Source organism: Pinus tabuliformis, chromosome 4_2, assembly GCF_031772625.1.
Source record: "Pinus tabuliformis cultivar Carrire ecotype Pingquan chromosome 4_2, CPIR1, whole genome shotgun sequence".
Classification (NCBI taxonomy): Eukaryota; Viridiplantae; Streptophyta; class Pinopsida; order Pinales; family Pinaceae; genus Pinus; species Pinus tabuliformis.
This window is the reverse complement of record NC_142304.1, coordinates 679,630,519-679,651,250: the sequence shown is the minus strand read 5'-3', so window position 1 is coordinate 679,651,250 and position 20,732 is coordinate 679,630,519. Positions and strand designations below refer to the sequence as shown.

Genomic DNA, 20,732 nt, shown 5'->3' with positions numbered 1-20,732 from the left:
ATACAAATATTGTATGTAGTATACCACCTTGTCAGCTAAACCAAATCACCATAAATCAATGTACCTTAACATAACTCAGGGAGGATAGCTTATCTGCAAGATCATCAAATCAACATGATGCATGTACAACATAAGCATAATAACATATAGACATATATCAATAAGTGCATCAATACATAAACATCATACTAACTAGGGTCAAGTCATCAATGCAAGGTCATATCAATAATGCATGCTATGACCTCATGCATGACAACAACCAATACTTGGGTATACACACTGCCTCATGCAATTATACATCTGCATAATCAATGCCTAATCAACTACACATATGCATAACCTCATGTAGTCGAGCATAAGAGATCAATTCTTGTAATCAACCTACAAGACTGATGCATGTAATCAAATAACCAAGAATGCAACCCAACATACAAGGATGTAATTGAGTTGCCTATATTTTTATAACTAGCCATATACCCATGACGATGCATGCCATAAATCGACATCAATTCCCTCATGATAACCTCACTACTACCATGATCAATATGATGCAGTGATAAAATCACATGGAACGCAAGTCTAAGAGCTCCACACACAACTGACATGCATGCACGACCAACACATTGGCCCATATCTATAGCACTAAATATGACTCAAAGAGAGCGTAACCATGATCCGATACCAATCTATAACACCCCTTCCCAGGTCTACCCAAAGTAACCATTCCAATTGGATTAAACATGAGGAGAGATGCTACCACATTCAGATTTCACCCCCTATGTCACCTTAAGGAAGTGGAATCGACAGACCATCGCATACACTCATCCAACATCATCAACAAAACCCTTAGGAGGCAAGTCAACCACTCATATAGCCTGTAACTGGGTCCCACTGCTATTCTGTAGCTCTTTGGCCATAGCTTTTCTCATCCTATAGGAAAGGGAACACGTAGCAACCTAAAGTCACTTTGACAGGCCTGCCTATTAGCAACTTTGGACCAGAATTTCTAGTTATCTACTAGTGACGTCGAGATTTCAGCCACATTTCTAGCCCAGAATCTTGGTCAATGGTCCCTCCCCAAAACTTCTTGTAGCTTCTATAATTCATTAAAAACATTATAACAATGTTGATCAATTAAAAATCACCCTTAGGACTTGATCCAAATGGATCCAAGAAATGCTCTCTAAGTCTTGAAATCTTCTTAAAAATCATTTTGAAGGTCAAACCGATTGCATGAAAACGACCCTTGGAATGGCAGAAGACACTATCGGGAAGCAAAAAGACTGAGAAAACAACAGAAAAAGGCATATCAGCAATTTAAAGTAGTGTTGAATCAGAGCTGTCTTCTCTGGCCGATCAACGGTCCAGATCTAATCGGCGAATCACAATTGGCAATGATGGACAGCGAGTATTGCCGCAAACCACATGACACATGCGATGGCGATTAGAAAAGTTAATCTGATCCGTCAATCAAGCGCGTAGATCGACAGCCCATATTACATCGCAGGATCGATATCGGAGGTTGCAGGAGCACTTACAATGGCCAATGGATTATTTCGATGAGCGATTGCGATATCGTAATCGAAGTAGCCTAACGGAGCAGGGCTGATACAAGCATAACTCACGATCGCCGAACCCGATGGAAAAATAGGTGATTGCATATATTTTTTTAAGTCTGGTATCCGACATTTTATAGTGTTTTAATGTATTTTCATATTAAACAAAACACAAAGGGATAGAGCCATTGCAATAAGAGACAAAAACCAATAGGCGGACCCGATGGGAGAATAGGGTGCAATTATGAAAGTTTGAAGTCCATTTTGGTGGATTTTCATAGTTTTGAAAGGCATTTCTCTGTGTGACAGTCAGCGGCTGTTACAGGGATATCAACAACCTGATGCACTCATCTGTTAGGAAATAGGTGGCCACCTCCCCAAAAGGCATTATGCCATGCTTGCTAATGCTTAGCAGGGGGATTCGAGTGGATAGAGGGGCCGGGAGATGAAAGGCTAAGAAGGTGAAGGCGAACAGGCAACCCCGAATGGCTTTAAAGCCACAGGATGACAGGGAAAGAGATAGAGATAGAGTGCTGAGGTAGAACTACGATAGAAACCACGAGTGAGAGAGTCTGCGTACTCAGGAGGCTTGAGGGGTTCAAGCTGGAGCTCTTGTTGTTCTTATTTGGTGTTTAGGCTGAAGTTGAGCTCACACAGTTGTAAACTCTGCACTGGAAGACATAATAGAACAGCCACCACTGAGGCTAGACTGGGAGACATAGCCCAAGGGTTGGGTGAACTCCATATTAATTTCTCTATGTCATGAATATTGTCTGTTATGTTTTCTCCCTCACTACTTAACTACTTATATTTACTCCCAATCTAAATGACCCATTGCATAGGTAATATAAGCCGATTCATGCACATAAGTCTGCAAAACCTTAGCAATTGTTAAAGAATTCATATATGATATCAAGTGGTATCAAAGCTTTTGGTTTTGATTTGTTAAGGTTAGAAAATCTTTTGCTGGACTTGTTTTATGCTGGCCAGGTCGAAGCTCAAATTTGGGGAAGGAGAACTTGTCGAAGCTAACCCTGAATTTGGAAGAGTCCATCAACAGAGAAGCATGGAAGATGAGATTTCAATGGAGTCTGAATCGCAATTCATGGATAACTTTATGACCATGAAAGCCATGGTAGAAGAGATGTACCAAGAGTTCAAGAAAGGTTGAGGCGAAAGTACTTCAACCTCCAAACAAGATAAATACGCAGAAGAATCTTCCCTAGATGTCACGGGTGGCAAAGGGAAATGAGAAAGGCCTCCTCTATAAACACCTCCTTCTAGACTTGAAAATAAAAAGAAAAAAACATCTATGATTAAATCAGATGTTAAATTTGTTTTTCCTGTTTATGATGGAGATTTAAATGCAGAGAAGCTAGATAACTGGATTAGATATATTGATGTGTATTTCAGAGTGTAGAGCATTGATTCAGATAGGAGTAAAATTTAGCTGGATAGCCTACACCTTGGAGGAACTGCCTTGGTATGGTAGGAAGGCAGGACACAAGCTCACTTGAAGAAGCATGGCAAAATTATTTGTGTCTAGAGTGAATTTGTTTCTGCACTTAAAAAGCAAATCTATCCACTAGCTTATATGCAGTAAGCTACGATGACCTGGCAAACTCTTCACCAATTAAAATGGAAAAGTGTATAAAGCTAACCCAAGAATTTAGAAAAAGAGCTTTGATTCACAGTCATGTTGGGATGGGTTGGAGCCCGCAACCCCCAATGGGAAAGGCCATGAGCCCAGATCCTTCAAGTGCCCTTTCCCCATCTTCATTTCTCTTGTTTTTATGTAGGTCTACCAAACCATGCCCATGTCAAGCTCGCAGACCCCCTTGCATCTGGTTATATACATGTTGTAGTTCAGGTGCCTTTCCCCCTCTGCCTCAGACTTAGTGCTTTTACCTCTCAGTTCCCCCAGCTAGGTCTCCACCTAGAGTTTATGGCCTTGCCATCACTCCGGCATGGATTCCAAGTAGCTCAGTATTCACATTGCGAGTCATGGGTAAAACTACATCCCAAGCCTCCTACGAGCTACTTTGCCCTACCCCCATCTATGATCAATTGCCCCTCTTCCATTACCTTGTGATAGTCAAGCTTCCCCTATCCTTATTTGTTGAGTGTGAAGCTTCCCATCCTATGAACAAGAAATTTCTCCCCCAGAAGTCATGGGTTTCACCCATTTGACAGAACATATAAACACATAACAAGGCCATGGCAAGTAGTTTCCTGCCCCAATGCCACAAACAATTTCCTATCCCCCAAACAGAACCCCTTGCACCCCTTTTAAACCCCAACAAGGCCATAATTATAGTTATGAGGTGGATCCAAACAACATACCTAAAGTCTACAGGTGTTTGTCAACAACCCTGGTTCTTCATGTTCTGATGTTCTCCTCTAGCCCTATGATACCACCCTTCTCCACAAGCTACTGCAATAAGACTGCACATCAAATTTCCTTGCCATTCTTTATACCCTACCTTGCCTCTATTCCCACCACCTTGCCCACCTCCATAGCATGCAATCATGCCAAGGGTTACCGCACCCCCTTCCATGGGAGAAGGACTGAAAATCTTAGAGGGAGATAGAAAGGGAAAAATGAAATGAATATTAACAATGTTGACTATGATTTATCAAGTTGATAGAGGAGATTCCAAGATTACCTAAGTCTATAGTCATCTTCCCATTTAATGTTTTCATGATAAAACTCAATGTTAAAAGCTTAATGAATGCGGGAGTCATAAGGTGATTAAAGAAGTGTTTGAAAATGGAAAATTTGGAAATGTGGTAGTAGTTTGTGTCTATTATGTGTTCTTTGAGATGAACATTGAACATTGAAATAAACTCACGACATGTATGACTTACCATACAAGAACGAACTTTAATAAGTTGATGTAGTCATAGGATTAGTCTTATCCTAGCATAATAATATAATTATTTGAGTGTTTTGTGAGGTTTAAATAAGGGTTTAATATTATTTTTGACTAAGAATTCGGAAATAAGGTTAATGTTTCCTTGGGTGTAAGGAAGCGAAATAAGAGCCTATGGAAGAGAGATATAGCTTTAGGGTTCATAGCCCCACACTAAGCTTTGTTGATTGATGAAATGGAGTGGCCATTGGACATTAGGCCTTCCATAAGGTGATTTTTTCTAATTGTATTTTATTTTTCATTACCAATCAAGATTCCACATGCACTTCTTTTCTCAAACCACATTTATCCACGTGGTCAAGATTAATATAACTATAGTAAGATCTAGGATAAATAAAAGTAGAAACAACTTGATCACAAAGCTTACCATCCATCTCAATGATCGATCGCTTATAATCTACCTACTTGTTGTCCATACCTCCATAAATCGGGGGAATGTTATGAATAACATCAGCAATTGTATGTGCCTCCTGATCACTGTATATTTGGGGTCTACCACAACTCTGGTATAGTGGGAAATCCCTCTTATGATGGTCCTTACCAAATATCCAACACTGTAATGACTCCCTACCACCGTCGCTAGCCTACTGCTCTCCATGTCCCTTCTCTGCTGTATTGAATCCCTTGTAAGGAACTGCATTATCTTTCCCACTTGCATGTTGAGGTCTTCCTCACTTCGGTGTCCATTTTCCTTTAGAATTCTTGTTTCTCTTCAAGTCATGCCTCACCTCAACTTTGCGGTTTGAATGATCATAATGACTTTTCAAATTCCGGATGGCCTCCTCCAACAATCTAGGCTCATCTAACTCAATCCGATCTTTGTATGCTACCTGAAATCCACTAATGAATCTCTGAACCTTGGCCGTCTCTTCTCTCAGGTAACGCACATATCTCAACAACTTAAAAAATATGCTAGTATACTCCTCATCTGTCACAGAACCCATCTGCAAATCATAAAACCCCTTAGCTATGTCATCATAATATCTCTGAGACAAGTAATTCTTCTTGAAGAGCCTTTCAAATGCATGCCAAGTCAAATCATCCTCATGTATGTCCTTGACATTCTTCATGTCTTCCACCAAATATCCACTTTGCCTTTGAGACTGAAAAGTGTTATCCTTACTTTCATGCTTTCTGAGTAATCGTACAATCTAAAGAATTTCCTCATGCCAAGCAACCAAGCCTCCGCATCTTGCGATTTCTTCCACTCTCCATCAAAGGTAGGATTTTTTTCCTTCTTGAACTCATCTAGAAACTATCGCCTATCATTCCTCATGTGAGAATGATAATGATCATGATCATGATGTCTATCAGAACAAAAACTATAGTAATACCTGTGTCTGTCCCCCCTCCTATCCATAGTTTCCAACATCCTCACATTCATGATAGTGCTAGATCTATCTGACCTATGTCCACTATGAGACCTACTGTAATATGACCCATTAGTTTTGTCCTTGCATCCATGGTTGATTTGAAGAGGTCCCTATTGTTACAGATCTAACAAACTATGAAGCAATATTGCATTCACCTCTGCTTGTTTCTCTTGTGCTTGCATGATTTTGTCATTATCTACTTTGCAAATCCTTATTTCTTCCTTTGGTCTTCTCAATGTGTCTGTCAAGTCAGAGGAGTGCCCCACACCATCTTATCCATATGATGCATAGGGATATTCTATGTATTCTACCACTTTGTTAGCCATTTGGTCTCTTTCCTGCGAGGCATACTATATGAGCTTAACCAAATCACCATAAATCAATGTACCTTAGCATAACTTGGGGACGATAATTTGTTTGCAAGATCATCAAATCAATTGTGATGCATGTACAACACAACCATAATCGCAGATAGACATATATCAATAAGTGCGTCAACGCATAATCATCATACTAACTAGGGTCCAATCATCAATGCAAGGCCATATCAATAATGCATGTTATGACCTCATGCATGATAACAACCAACATAATACTCCAGTATACACATTGCCTCATGCAACTATCCATGTTCATAAGCAATGCCTGATCAACTAGACATACGCACAACCGCATGTAGTCGAACATAAGAGATCAATTCCTGTAATCAACATACAAGACTCATGCATGTAATCAAATAAGCAAGAATGCAACCCATCATACAAGGATTTAATCAAGTTGCATATAATTTTATAACTAGTCATATACCAATGACGATGCATTCCATAAAACCGACATAAAGTTCCTCATGATAACCTTACTACTACCATGATCAATATGATGCAGTGCAACAAGCACATGGAACTTAAGTGTAGGAGCCACACACACAACTGACATGCATGCATGAACAACACCTTCACACATATCTGTAGCACTAGATATGACCAAGGAGAGCGTAACCATGCTCTGATACCAATCTGTAGAAACCCCTCCCAAGTCTACCCAAAGTAACAATCCCAACTAAGGCAAACATGAGGATATATTCTACTACATTAAGATTCAAACTCCTATGTCACCTTAAGGAAGGGGAATCAACAGAACATCACATACACTCATCCAACATCATCCAAATATCCCTCAGGAGACAAGTCAACCACTCAAAGAGCCTGTCCCTGGGTGCCACTGCTATTCTACAATGCTTAAGCCATAGTCTCTCTCATGCTGTAGGAAAGGGAGCAGTTAGAAACCTAAAGTCGCTCTCACAGGTTTGCCTGCCAATGAATGTGGACCAGAATTACCAGTTCTATTCCATCGACCCCGAAATTTAAGCCACTTTTCTAGCCCAGAATCTTGGCCTCTGCCCAACACTTGTTGTATCTTCCAAAATCCATTGAAAACATTATAAAAATGTTGAATAATAAAAAATCACCCTCAGAACTAGGCCTGAGAATCACTAACTAGGACCAACATTCTATCAAAAACTTGGTATTAATGCAACCTGGATGTATAGGATACAAGAGAGGGCATAAATGATTGAAACAACTTATGAAACATAACGATAAGGATAACCTCCTCCTCCATTGAACTACCACATCATTGATTAGCTCTTGCATCTATCCATTTAACATTACAAGTAAATACATGAAATAAACATGACATGAATGACTCATTCAACCCCTAAATAAATCCATATAAATATAAGATATAAGGCAGCCAGTAAATCCACATATAAATCAATATAAAAATAAGAGAAATTAGTTTTTATTAATTATAGGCAAATCCAAACAGGTTCGAGACTTCCACATACCACCTAACCACAGACATAGCTTAACTAAATATCTCTTTCATCCAGGCAACCCCGTGCCATATTCTAAGCATGAATGTGGGATCTCATAAAAAACCAATCCAAGAACAACCAAGGGAATCTGGAGGTTAAACCACCTCCACCCTCACCAAATCGTGATCACACCAAAATCGTCACTCCAATCACCACCGAATAGAACTTGGAATTCCCTTCGGAATCCATCATTATCCTTGAGTAATTTTTCTTCTCCTTGTCTCTCAGGTTTTACTGCAATCAAAACCCAGATCACTAGGCCCTAAACCGAGACTTCTCCCTCAGGATTTACCTTATATCTCGCCAAAACTGGTCAAGGTATTCCTATGCCTTTGAGAATGAATCTTCAGACCACCTCCGCCCCATTTCTCAATTCCATTTGGCAATTCTAAATTTCTGAAACTGAAATAAACATTCCAACATACCATGGAATCCAGAAAAAGGCTAGGCTAGGCTGACATCCACTGTCAGAATCTGGAAAAACCATGAAACCGACAATAATAGAACCATTCTCCAACATGCAATGCCATGCATGTCCAAACCATCTAGGAAATCACACATGCAAAAGGTTACCTGCAAGTATTCTTGTTGAAGATGCTTTATCATGCTTTCCTTTCCTTGTTCCTCACCTGTTTTTCCTTTCCTTTGCTCCAAACTAGAGTGCTCTAAGAAAACTCTATGTGACCAAGAGAGCAAGAGAGAGAGAGAGAATAATGAGAGAGATCCAAGCTTGAACTTAATAAAAGCCATGAACTAATCCTCAGAAGACGTTTTATGCATGAGGCCTCTAAGTTCTTCATTTTCCATTATTTTCCTTTAATTTCTTCCTCACACGCAATCTGGGACCTTGCACCTTACTTTTCTCCTAATTTCCTTCATTTTCATAAATAAATGTGCCAAAATTCCTTTTGCCTTTCAATGTTTTTGCCTTAGCCTTTACCAAATTTCCCTAGTGAAAAAAGACATCCAGTGATGCCCACTAGAATATATTTGCCCAATACTCACCTTGGAATAAGTGTCCCTTACCCGTGGTCTTATTTTTCCTTTATTAACTTTTATGACACGAACTTTTCACCAGGGTTGTTACATAATGTGCCTGAGCCTGAAAGAAGCTACACTTGTTGAGCTTAGCATACAATTGATGCTCTCTTAAAAACCTCAATAGTTCTACTAAATGCTCAGCATCCACTTCCTAATTTTTAGAATACACCAATATTTCATCAATGAACATAGTAACAAAATTATCCAAATACGGACGCAGAACACTATTCATCAAGCACATAAATGTAGCTAGAGCATTAGTCAAACTGAATGTAACTACAACAAACTCATAATTCCCATAACTGATTTGGAAAGTTGTCTTGTAAAAGTACTCCTCTTTGATGCATTGATGAGCCTCATCATTGGGTAGCTATAAGGACCTTAATACACCTCCTAGCTTATTCAAATCAACTCTTCATATAATTTCTTACATATTTTGATTGTATTTTTCTTAATGAGATGAGTCAAAGTGAGATATTATGCTTAGTGGACTAATGTGCATTGATTATAGTTTTTTTAGAGCAAATCATGGAAATTTTAGTTAATTAAGGGCTGAAACTCGAGTGAGACAAGGAGGAGAGATTGTAGCAGATAGATCCTACTTATTTACTCCTCACTCATTTGAATTTTCATTCATCAATCACACTATCTCGGAGTTACAAGTAGCCAAGTCATGGAGATCAAAAGGCAGTCAAGCCAGTCATAGTTAAAGAGCCAGTTTATCTTGAGTTTGGGAACCGAGCCTCGCTGGATTTAAGGAATTCATTGGAGACTGTATAAATAAGGAGTCCTAGACCCTCATTAGGATTCAAATTTTTGATGTAAAAACACTAGCCATTTTTGAGTTCAAGACTTGTGGAAGACATTGTTATGTAATTTTCTGATTTGATAATGAGAATCAACATTTCCTTGGTCCAGCACTGAGTTGACTTAGAGGGCTAAAGATCTTGGGTTAGGTCACAACCCTAGCAGAAAATACTCCTCTTCTTGTATTTAAATGCTTAGTTGATTTCATAGATTAATGGTTGAATTGTCTCTAGCATTATTTCATTGCAAGAAGTTGTGGATTTGATTAGTTTACTTCCATGTTTGCATTACTTCAACAGTATCTTAGGAATATAAAGGAATACGAAAAAGTTTTTAGTAGGTGGATTTGGCCACACTCCTTCCTTTAGGGATAATGGTTTGAGGAAATAACTCCTATGCAACCCCAAAAAGATATAATTCTCATTTCTCATGGAATTTAAGGTTTTCTATTACTTAGGCCCGCATTTTGCTAGTTATCAAGAATAGGATTTAATTTTCATTTCTTATATATCCAATATTACTCTAGATCTCATCAACGTTCTGCAAGTTCTCCCATGCATGAAATAGGCAGTTAGCTCATGAAATTATGTTTTCCTTAGTTAATTGAAATCCTTCTTGTTTACATGATTTATGGATAAATGTCAATGATTAATGCAATGCAGGAGTTTCAGCAGTACAAATAGGTTTCATTATCAACAACCTCATCCTAACCTCATCCATCCATGGTTAGAATTTTATTTCACTAAATCCCTCATCAAATTCATCATTCCATAAGAATACTTCTTCAAGCTTGCTGAGCAAATCCACCATCTCACAACTTTGTTTTCAGCTCTGAAGGAGCCCTAGACACTCCCTTGCCTCATTTCACCCACCATTCACCTTCCCTAAGCCTTACATCACCTTCCAAATCCCTCCTCTTGCTCTCGGTTGTATGTTGTAAGAATACAGGGGATCCTGTAGGAATACATGACATCTTGTCGGTTGAGTTGTAGTTGCTTGTTTTGAGGCTAAATTCTGGAAAAATCACATAGGAAGCTATAGAAGGACCCCTAACTTCCTCCCAAGCCATCTGACCATCCACCATCATCCCTAATTCCCCTACCACATCACCAAAAGAAGTTAGCATTCACACTTTCACACACAAAAAAGGACAGAAAGAAAAAAAATAGTTATTTTGTTCATTTACATGCACAACAGTAGAATGTTTGATGTTTCAATTTGCATGCCTAGGAGATTAAAAATAAAATTAATAATTTATTGTCGGTTGTTGAGAAAAATTATTATGAAATTGTAGAAAACATGGATTTGGATGTAGGTCTACCAAACCATGCCCATGCCAAGCTCACAGACCCCCCTTGTGTCTGGTTACATGCCTGATGTAGTTCAGGTACCTTTCCCCCTCTGCCTCAGACTTAGTTCTTTTGCCTCTCAGTTCCCCCCAGCTAGGTCTCCACCCATATTTTATGTCCTTTCCATCACTCTGGCATGGGCTCTAGGTAGCCCACCACTCACTTTTGGACATTTGATAGAGAACATTTAAAAGGTACTTAGGTTGTATTTGATATATTGTTAAAAAATAAAACGTAGATAAAGGAATTGGTTTTCAAAATATATAATTTTTATTATGTTTGTATAGAAGATATGTTAAAATGTTATGAAATATTTTACTGAGTTAAAATAAAAATATATAAAAATATAATAATTTATTGTTGGTTGTTCATAAAACTTATTATGAAATTGTGGAAAACATGGGTTTGGACATGTTCTTAAAATTGTCTATAATGATGGGAATTTTGTTAAGAGAGAATTTTAGAATAAATTTTGTGGATATTTGAAAGTTCTATGTTTTTATTGGACACTTCACCCATTCTTAAATACTAATTTTTTTATAAATATAAGGCATTCACAGTGTCCTCGACAATTATTTTAATTGCAAAACCTTAAATTTGTAGTTTACTTTTTCTATCGCTATTTTAAAAGTAGAAATGGATTCAACGTCATCAAAAACCCATGGGGCAACCCAAATTCTACAAGTGAACAACTATAACCATGTTTTTCTAATTCCAACCATATTTAACCAAAAATTTCCCAGAAAAGTTTTTCCTAGTGAAAATAGCCCAAAATATTGACTATCACATAAAACTATTAATTAAAAAATAAAAAGAAAAAATTGTTTAAATAAAAAGGAACAACAATAAACTAGGGAGAAATTAATGGAGAGTAATAACAAACAAATAGACTAAGGCCTATTATATTATAAGAGGAAAAAAAAATGAGGGGGTGAGCTTGGAAAGAAAATATGGTGGAAAAATGAGAATAGAAGAACGAGATAGAGAGAAGGAGTGACAATCTTAGAGGGGGATAGAAAGGGAGAAAACGAAACGAAGATTGGGAATTTTCATGATGTTGATCAAGTTGATGGAGGAGATTCTAAGATTACCTAAGTCTATAATCATCTTCCCATTTAAATTTTTCATGATGAAACTCAATTTCAAAATCTTCACGAATACTGGAGTCATAAGGTGTTTAAATAAGTGTTTGAAAATGGAAATTTTGGAAATGTAGTAGTATTTGGTGTCTGTTATGCCTTCTTTGAGATGACCATTGAACACCAAAATAAACGCACAAGATGTATGACTTACCATAGGAGAAAGGAGTTTAATAAGTTGATGTAGTCATAGGATTAGGCATATCCTAGGCATAATCAAATAGTTATTTGACTGTTTTGTGAGGTTTAAATAAGGGTTTAATATTCTTTTTGAATAAGAATTCGGAAATAAGGTTAATTTTTCCTTGGATATAAGGAAGTGAAATGATAGCCTATGGAAGAGAGCTATAGTTTTAGGGTTCATAGCCCCACACTAAGATTTGTTGATTTAGGAAATGGAGTGGCCATTGGACATTAGGGGTTTCATAAGGTGATTTTCTCTAATGGTGTTTCATTTTTCATTACCAAGCAAGATTATTCATGCACTTATTTTGTCAAACCACACTTATCCACCAGGTCAGGATTAATATAAGTATAGTTATATCCAGGATCAATCAAAATAGGAACAACTTGATCAAAAATCTTACCATCCATCTTAATGATCGATGCGTCATGATCCGCCTGCCTATTGTCCATAAATCCATAAATTCAAGGAATGCTATGACTAACATCACCAATTGTATGCGCCTCTTGACCATTGTAAATTTGTGGTCTACCATCACTATGATATCGTGGATGATCCCTCTTAGGATGATCCTTACCACATATCCAACAATGTAATGGTTCCCTACCACCGCGTCTAGCCTCCTTCTCTCCATGTCCCTTCTCAGCTGTATTTTAACTCTTGTAAGGAACTGCATTATCTTTCTCACTTGCATCTTGAGGTCTTCCTTGCTTTAGTCGTTGTTTTCCTTTAGCTTTGTTGTTTCTATTCAAGTCATGAGACATCTCAAATTTGCGCTTCGACTGCTCATAACAATGCTTCAACTTTCAGATGGCCTCCTCCAATGATATAAGCTCATTGAACTCAATGTAATCTATGTATGCAACTAGAAATCCACAGATGAATGCATGAACCTTGGCCTTCTCTTCTCTGAGGTAAAGCACATATCTCAACAGCTCCAAAAATATGCTAGTATCCTCATCTGTCATAAAACTGTTCCACAAATCATAAAACTCCTTAGCTATGTCATCATAATACCTCTCAGAAAAGTAATTCTTCTTGAAGAGCCTTTCAAATGCATGCCAAGTCAAATCATCCTCATGTATGTCCTTGAAATTCTTCACGTCTTCCACCAAATATCTTCTTTGGCTTTGAGACCGAAAATTGTTATCCTTTCTTTCATGTTTTTTGAGTAATCATGCAATCTAAAGAATTTACTTGTGATAAGCAACCATGCCTCTGCATCTTGTGGTTTCTACATCTCTCCATCAAAGGTAGGTGGTTTTCCCTTCTTGAACTCATATGGAAAGTATCCCCTATCATTCCTCCTATATGGATGATAATGATGACGATCATGATATCTATCAGAAGTAGAACTAGAGTAATATCGGTGTTTTTCACCCCTCCTACAGAGTGTCCAACATCCTGTGATCCCTGATAGTGTCAAATCTATCTGACCTATGTCTACTGTGAGACCTTCTACAATATGTCCCATTAGTTATGTACTCATGTCCATCACTGATCCAAAGAGGTCCCTGTCGCTACAAATCTGAAAAACTCTGAAGTAATACTAGATTCACCTCCACTTGTTTCTCTTGTGCCTACATGATTTTTTCATGCTCTATTTTGCCACTCCTTAGTTCTTCCTTTAGGCTTCTCAATGTGTCTGCCAAGTCAGAAGAGTGCCCCACACCATGATGCCCATCTGATGCATAGGGATATTCTATGTAGTCTACCACCTTGCTAGTCATCTGATCTCTTTCTTGCATGGCATACTATGTCCGCTAAACCAAATCACCATAAATCAATGTACCTTAACATAACTCAGGGAGGATACCTTGTTTGCAAGATCATCAAATCAGCATGATGCATGTAAAACATAACCATAATAACATATATACATATATCAATAAGTGCATCAATGCATAAACATCATAATAACTAGGGTCCAGTCATCAACGGAAGGTCATATCAACAATGAATGCTATGACCTCAAGCATGACAACAACCAATACTTGAGCATACACATTGCCTCATGCAATTATCCACCTGCATAAGCAATGCCAAATCAACTACACATACACATAACCCCATGTAGCCAAGCATAAGAGAACAACTCTTGTAATCAACCTACAAGACTGTTGCATGTAATCAAATAACCAAGAATGCAACCCAACATACAAGGATGTAATCAAGCTACCTATATTTTTATAACTATTCGTATACCCATGACGATGCATGCCATAAATCGACAACAATTTCCTCATGATAACCTCACTACTACCATGATCAATATGATGCAGTGAAAAAATCACGTGGAACGCAAGTGTAAGACCCCCACACACAACTGACATGCATGCATGACCAACACATTCACCCATATCTATAGCACTAGATATGACCCAAAGAGAGTGTAACCATGATCTGATACCAATCTGTAACACCCCCTCCGAGGTCTACCCAAAGGAACCATTCAAATTGGGTTAAACATGAGGAGAGATGCTACTACATTCATATTTGACCCCCTATGTCACGTTAAGGAAGTGGAATTGATAGAACATCGCATACACTCATCCAATATCATCAACAGAACCCTCAGGAGACAAGTCAGTCACTCATATAGCCTGTCACTGTGTCCCACTTTTATTTTGCAGCTCTTTGGCCATAGTTTCTCTCATGATATAGGAAAGGTAACACGTAACAACCTAAAATTTGTTTGAGAGGCCTGCCTGTTAGCAACTGTGGACTAGAATTTCTAGTTATGTGCCAGCGACATTGGGATTTCAATCACATTTCTAGCCTAGAATCCTGGCCTCTCTCCAAAACTTGTTGTAGCTTCTAGAATTCATTAAAAACATTATAACAATTTTGATCAAATAAACGTCACCCTCAGGATTAGGCTTGAGCATCCCTAACCGGGACTTATATTCAGTCAAACACTTGGCATCAATGCAACCTACAGTCTAGGACACAAGACAGAGCATAAACTATCGAAACAACATATGAAACATAACCAGAAGAATCACGTCGTTCTCCACTGATCTCCTCCATCATCAATTAGGTATTTCATCTATCCATTTAATAGTTACAAGAAAATACATGAAATAACCATGACATGAACAAGTCATTCAATCTTGCTTATAACCAACATAAAACCATATAAATATAAGAGATATGGAATCCATTAAATCCACATATAAATCAGTGTAAAAGTAAGAGAACTTAGGTTTTATTAATCATAGGCAAATCCGACGAGGTTCGACACTGCACATAGCACCCGACCATAGACATAGCTAAACCAAATATCTATTTCATCCAGTTAGCCTCGTGCCATATTTCAACCATGAATGTGCGATCTCATATGACAACTAATCCAAGAACAACCGAGGGAATTCCGATGCTAAAAAAACTCCACCCTCACCAAACCGTGATCATACCAAAACCAACGCTTTGATCACAACCGAAGAAAACTTCGAATGCCATCTGGAATCCATCACTATCCTTGAGGAATTTTCCATCTCCTTGCCTCTCAGGATTTTCTACAATTAAAACCTAGATCACTAGGCCCTAAACCAAGACTTCACCCTCAACCTTTACCATGTATCCTACCAAAACTGGTCAAGGGATTCCTAGGCCTTTGGTAATGAAACTTGAGATCACCTTCGCCGCAGATTCCGAAATCCATTAAACAATTCAAAATTTCTAAAACTGAAATAAACATCCAAACTTACCATGGTATTTAGAAAAAGGCTACGTTAGGCTGAAATCCATTGTCATAATCTGACAAAAGCATGCCACAGATAGTAATAGAACCATGTACCAACATGCAAAGCCATGCATGTCCAAACCAGATAGAAAATCAGACATGCAGAAGGTTACCTGCAAGTATTCCTCCTGAAGTTGTTTGATCCTTCTTTCCTTTCCTTGTTCCTCACTTTCTTTTCCTTTCCTTTCCTCCAAAGTAGAGTGCTCCAAGAAAACTCTAAGTGACCAAGAGTGACAGAGACAGAGAATAATAAGATAGCTCCAAACATGAACTTGAAAAAATCCATGAACTGATCCTTAGATGCCTTTTTATGCATGAGGCCTGTGATTTCTTCACTTTCCATTATTTTCCTTTAATTTCCTCTTCACATGCAACTTGTGACCTTTCACCTTACTTTTCTCCTAATTTCCTTTATTTTCATAAATAAATGTGCCAAAATTCATTTTTCCTTTTAAGGCATTTGCCTTAGCCTTTGCCAATTTTCCTTAGCCAAAACAAAAATCCAGTGATGCCCACTAGGATATATTTTCCCAACATTCCCCTTGTGATAAATGTCCCTTACCCATGGTCTTATTTTTCATTTATTAAGTTTTATTACATGAAATTTTCACTAGGGTCATTACATAATGTACCTCAGTCTGAAAGAAACTACTCTTGTTGAGTGTAGCATACAACTGATGCTCTCTCAACAACCTCAATAATGCTACTAAATTCTTGGCATTCTCTTCCTCATTTTTAAAATACACCAATATGTCATCAATGAACACAATAACAAACTTATCCAAATACGGACGCAAAACACTATTCACCAAGAACATAAATGTAGCTAGAGAATTAGTCATACCTGTTGGTATCCCGATCTCAGATAAATATTTGAAACCAATACTACTCCCTTTAACAAATGGAACAAGTCATCAATCCTCAGTAATGGATACTTTTTCTTGACGGTCAGTTTTATCAACTGCCTATAGTCAATGCATAATATGAGATACCATCCTTCTTCTTCACAAAGAGTATTGGTGTGCCCCAAGGCTATACACTTGGCCTAATGTATCCCTTGTCCAACATTTCCTTCAACTAAAACTTAAACTCTACCAATTCAGGTGCTCTTGTAAGGTGCTTTTTATGTTAGAGCTACCCTTGACACTAACTCAAAAGAAAAGTCTACCTCCCTATGAGGTAGAAATTTTAAAATTTCCTTAGGAAATACATCTTGAAACCACTGTATGACTCGTTACCTCCTCAGAACATCAGCATCCTTATCTTCCTTACCATTCACATTAGAAATATGTCTGACAAATAACAAAAGCTTTTTCCTGCGACTACGCTTTTCCTTCATAGTTTTCACCATATGAACTAATGTGGCTTTACTCTTTCCTCATAAGACTCTTCATTCCCCATTATCATCCACACATTAAATAGCTTTTTCATAAAAATCCACCTTGGTTCTATGAAGATACAAACAATCCATGAACAACAACATAATGTATGATCGCAACAGTAATACATTCAAATGTGTTGCAATAGGCATACCATTCAATTAAATGATGAAGCTCTTACCCAATGATGAACTCGCTTTTGTGTACCTGTAGCCAATTGCACTAGTAAAGATTCCACATGCAATTCCTTTATCAAACCACACTTAATCACCAAGACAAGAATAACACAGCTATAGTTAGATCCATAGTTAATCAAAATAGAAATAACATTATCACAAATCTTACCATCCATATCAATGATAGATGCCTGGTTGCCTGCCAATTTGTTACCCAATGCTACATAAATATGAGGAACTCTTTGACCAACATCCCCAATATTCTATGCCTCCGAAGCACTATATATCTTAGGCATACCACCCTGATTCTATGGACAATATCTCTTAAGGTGCTCCTTTCGAAATGTCCAACACTCAAACCGACTAGTACCATCGCCTCTAGGTTGTTGTTGTGACCCACGTGCCTATCTAGATGTATTGAACTTCTTTTGTGATGCCACATTTTCTTTCTCGTCTGCATTTTGATGCCTTTCTCTTTTCGGCTTCCATTTACCTTTAACCTTATCTTTCCCTTTCCATCGTTGCTGAGATCCATTCTTAATCTTTGATTGTTCATATAAATGATTCGATTTCCCAATAAGTTCCTAAAGTGATCGAGGCTTATCATACTCAATCTGATATCTAAATGCTAATGGAAAACAATTGATGAATAGTTGAACTTTATATTTCTATCTTTAAGATACTATGCATACCTCAATAGCTCTAGGAACTTGGTCATGTACTCTTCATCTGTAATTGATCCCATCTTTAGCTGATAGAATTCTTTAGCCTTACTCTCATAGTACCTTTCTAACAAGTAATTCTTCTTGAAAAGCCACTGGAACTCAGGCTAAGTCAAAGCATCCATCCTGATGTCTCTAACCCACTTCATATCTTCCCACCATATGTTTTCTTTAATTCTCATACTGAAGATAGCTATTACAACCTTCATATTGTCTCTGTACTCATGCAACTCAAAGAAATTATTCATGCCAAGTATCGAAGACTCTTTATCTTCCATCTTCTTCACATCTCCATCAAAAGTATGCGACTTTTATTTCTTAAACTCATCAGGAAAGTATCCCTATCACTCCTCTTGTAAGGATGATAACGATAATGATCATGATTCCGATCGGAACCAGAACTAGAATAGTATCTGTATCCATCATCTCTCCTATCTGAAGTGTCCAACAACCTTCCATATCTAAGCATGTCATAACTTTCTCAAATGTGACCACCATGAGACGTACTGCCATATTCCCTATTAGTTTTTCCACCTATCCAAGGCCAATCCAAAATCGCCCTTGTTATTGTAATTCTAACAAACCTTGAAGAAGTATAAATTAACCTCTTCTCGTCTCTCTTGTGCCTATATGATTTTTTCATTGTCTTCCTTACAACTCCTTATTTTTTCCTTCAATATTCTCAATGTGTCTTCCAAATTAGAAGAGTTGACAACAACACGTTACTCATCTTATTCAAAGGGAGAGTATTTGTAGTATACCATCTTGCTAGTCATTTTGATCTCTTTCCTACAAGGCATAACATGTTAGCTAAACCAAATCACAATAACCGAATGTACCTTAGCATAATACCTAGAGGATATCTCAAATACAAGAACAACCAATCAGCGTACAACATGTATAACATAATCATAACAACATATATACATATAACAAATAAGCACATATCCATGTAAGCATTAGTCTAGCTAGAGTACAGTCATCAATGCATGACCATATCAACTATACATACCATGACCCCATGCATGAAAACACAACCATAGCAATGTACATTAACAATACACAAGAATAAAAGACATGTAACCAATCATACACTCATGGTGACATACTTCATAACAACAATATCCTCTTTCACATGGCAACATCACTATAATCACGACTAACACCATGAATATGAAACAAGAATATAGACCACAAGGATGATTAACACACGTGTAAATGAATGCATGACCAACACATCGCCCATCCAATCCGAGGGATGAACCATGCTCTGACACCACTTTTTAACCCCCTTCTCCCACATCTACCCAAGTAACTGGCCAACCGAGGTGAACATGTGAATAGAGGCTACTATGATTGGATTCAACATCCTATGTGACCTTAAGAAAGTAGAATCAATGGTAACACAAGCTACATACAGTCCACATCCACTAGAGGAATCTCAAGAACCATCCCACCCACTCAGGTAGATAACCCATGGGTCCCACTAAGGTTTTAGACCACTTGACCTGTAGACACTCTTATGGTATGGACCTGACATCGTCCAAGAGGCTCTCGATGCTCTCATGCCAAAGAATGTCAGTGTCCAAGGACTATTTTCTCGAGTCTTGTGTAAGTGTCATTGGGATTTGAGCTACTTTTTTAGGCCCGAAGCCTAGATCACCACCCAGAATTGAATGACACCTTCCGAATAGAAGGAGAATATGGAAACAATGATGTAATTGTGAATACGTGAACAAGCCCTTAACTGGACCCCTTCTAGCCATGATAGACATTTCATCAAACATATCATGAATATGTAACCTAAAGGTGTAAAAAACATATTTAAGCATACAAGTCTCATACTTATCTAAGAATCATTATGAAGAGTTATTCCCTTATATAATTTACTACATTATCATCTATTACCTCATAGATACATTATTCATTTTTTTACAAGTAAGAACATCATCAGAGGCATACATAGCCACTGTCGTAAAACATATACATCACCAACATAATAGCAACAAAAATACCAAGGAAATCACAACCATATGATCCACATATAAACCAACATAATACTGATACAAATATAAGGAGAAAGAACCTCATATTGATAATGAAAAATCCAAACCCGAGATGGGACTACCACATTCTACCCAACTATAGATTGGCTGAGCAAAATTCTCTTGAAACATTCACCCCTGTGTCATATGTCAAGCATGAATGTGGGAATCAAACCAAAAGATCCAACCAGGGCATCCCGAGGCTAAACCACCTCATTGTCATCGATAGAAACTAGGATTTACTACAATCCATCCCAGATCACTAGGCCACCATAATAAACATGTAATAACAGGCTTTAGCGTCATCTCCACCTGATCACTAGGGCAAAGAGGCATGGATTCCATCCGATTTTTCCACCTACATTGTGAGGAATTTTCTTGTCTCATAGTATCTTAGGCTTTATGGT

At 37.8% G+C, this 20,732-nt stretch overlaps 1 pseudogene; it reads left to right on the top strand.

The window, feature by feature from the left end:
• Positions 1–2,041: 2,041 nt before the first annotated feature.
• Positions 2,042–20,732, top strand: part of LOC149171259 (subtilisin-like protease SBT2.3 pseudogene) — a 58,307-nt pseudogene continuing 39,616 nt past the window's right edge.